This window comes from Protopterus annectens, chromosome 7.part0 (genome assembly GCF_019279795.1).
Source record: "Protopterus annectens isolate FY-2018-M chromosome 7.part0, PAN1.0, whole genome shotgun sequence".
Taxonomy (NCBI): Eukaryota; Metazoa; Chordata; order Ceratodontiformes; family Protopteridae; genus Protopterus; species Protopterus annectens.
In genome coordinates, this window is record NC_056739.1 from 1,186,870,995 (window position 1) to 1,186,873,494 (window position 2,500).

Sequence of the window (2,500 nt, forward strand, 5' to 3'; positions counted from 1 at the left end):
ATACTGAGGCTCTAAATAAAGATCTGCCTAAGCAGCAGAGACCTCCAAAGCAGACACCCAAGCAACAGCTACCCCAAAACAAAACACGTGCAACACATATCTCACAAAGCCAGTGTGCCAAACAGTCACAGCCCTTAAGACTAAACAACACACCTGATACACTTGTAATGGGTGACTCTATCGCCAGGCACACTGACATCCCGCTCACCAGGCTGAACAAGGAGAGGGTCATGGTGAGCAGCCTGTCGGGCGCTAGGATCCGCCACATAACACAAGCACTCAGGTCACTCCAAGGCAAGTACAAATATGACTCCGTCATTGTCCATGCTGGTGTGAATGACCTGAGACGTACCTCCCTGGACTACATGAAAAGAGACATAAAGGAGCTCTCTGAGCATGTAGCCCAGGCCGGTATGACCCTGACCTTGAGTAGCATCTTACCCTCACCAAGAATGATGCCACAATATGAAGACAAGATGATCAATTTCAACAATTGGTTTAAGTACTGGTGTCATTCAAAGGGGATCCAATGCCTGTCAGCTTGGGATGATATGCTCGACAAGCCACGATGCTTCGCTAGGGACGGCTTGCACCTGTCACCCCTGGGCTTTGGATATTGGCAAAGGCTCTTGCTACCCCATAGTGCCTTTTAGGCAAGGCTCAAAAGACAAACCCACCTCCATAGGTATCACAAGGGATAAGAAACTAAGAGTAATGCTACTCAACGCCAGAAGTTTAAACCTCAAGATGCACGCACTCGTAACTCTCCTTAGCATGGAGAACATCGATATCTGTGCAGTAACAGAAACCTGGTTCAGGGCTCCCGAGAGCACCCCAGCACTACCAGGTTATACCTCATACCATGCTTTTCGGCCCCAAAACTTGGACCGAACCACAAAAGGAGGGGGAGTATCGATATTCATCAAAGATACCTACACCTCCAGATTGGTGGCAAAGCACGAAGCATCATTGACTATCCATGTGCAACTAACAGTGGGTAAAACTGCCTTCCAGTTTATAGCCTGCTACAGACCACCCTCCCAAACCCAGGAACCCCACTCGGCCTTCCTGAGAACACTGGAAAATATGAAGGTCTCTCCAAACACCATTATATTGGGCGACTTAAACTACCCAAACATAGACTGGGAGCATTACTCTAGCTCCAACACCCTAGCCCAAAGGTTCCTAGAATTTGTAAACTCAAATGCTATGGAACAACTTGTTACCACTCCCACAAGAGGGAAAACATACTGGACCTGATCATCACCAACATGGGGACTCTATGCTCCAGACCAGAAGTGTATCCCTCACTGGTAAGATCAGACCATAAACTAATCTCACTGGATATTCACATTCCGACCCCACCCCCTGCCCAGAAAACCACAGTGAAAACTACTCTAAAGCAAATTTCACACTCCTCAAAACCGAGGTGGAATCCTTCAAAGCCCCCGGGCCTGTGGAAAATACGGCCCAGACCGCAGAATCCTTTATAAACGCATTCTATGAACACCTTCAGGAATGCATGGATCATGCGATCCCAAATAAAACCAAGACCCAATCCTCCAAAGGCAGATGTCCTGTCTGGTGGACCCCAGCCATAAACAAACTATACAATAGAAGGAGGAAGCTACTAAATGATTGAGGAAAATCCCAAAAAGGGAAGGCATCACTGATCAGTATTAGCAAAAAACTACGGGCAATCATAAAATTGTCTAAGGCCAGCTTCGAGAGAAAAATTGCACAGGACACTAAGGATAATCACAAGGCTTTCTTTAGTTATGTTAGGAACCTGGGTGGTAATTCCCAGATATGCTCAGAATTAGTCCGAAATGACAAAAAATACACTGAACCCACAGACATTGCCAACATCCTAGCTGACAGGTTCAGTGCAAACTCCCTCCACCAAAAGGGCAAATATCTATCCCAGCAGAGTGCTGCCCCTGACATCTCAGATGCTCAGGTAAGAGACGCCCCTCTCCAAAGCAAAAACACAGCATCAATGGGACCAGATGGTGTCCCGGCTGCGTCCTACATGAACTCCAAGAAGAGCTAAACCCAAACATAAAACTACTGTTCAATCTCAGCCTTACTACAGGATATGTGCCCAAAGAGTGGCGTGCAGCAACAGTGGTCCCTCTCCATAAAGGTGGTGCCTCAACGGATCCTGGAAACTATCGCCCATAAGCCTGAGTAGCTTGGTCTGCAAAGCTATGGAAAGGATCATCATGGACCTCATAAATAAAGATATTGGGGACCTACAGACACTGGATCCTACCCAGTTCGGCTTTGTTAAGGGCAGATCCTGCCTCTTAAACCTGGTTGATTTCTTTGAAACAGTCACCAAGGCCATTGACGAGGGGAAGGTGGTCCACACAGCCTACCTGGACCTCGCAAAAGCCTTCGATACAATACCCCACTGGCATTATAGATAAGCTCACCAGCTTAAATATAAACCCCTATGTCACTAGATGGATTGCAAACTGGCTCAAGGACAGAACCC

The 2,500-nt window shown here is 47.2% G+C and overlaps 1 protein-coding gene across 2 annotated transcripts in view; it reads left to right on the forward strand.

The window, feature by feature from the left end:
- Window positions 1–2,500, forward strand: part of IDH3A (isocitrate dehydrogenase (NAD(+)) 3 catalytic subunit alpha) — a 637,839-nt gene that overhangs the window by 155,155 nt on the left and 480,184 nt on the right. The window lies entirely within an intron of this gene.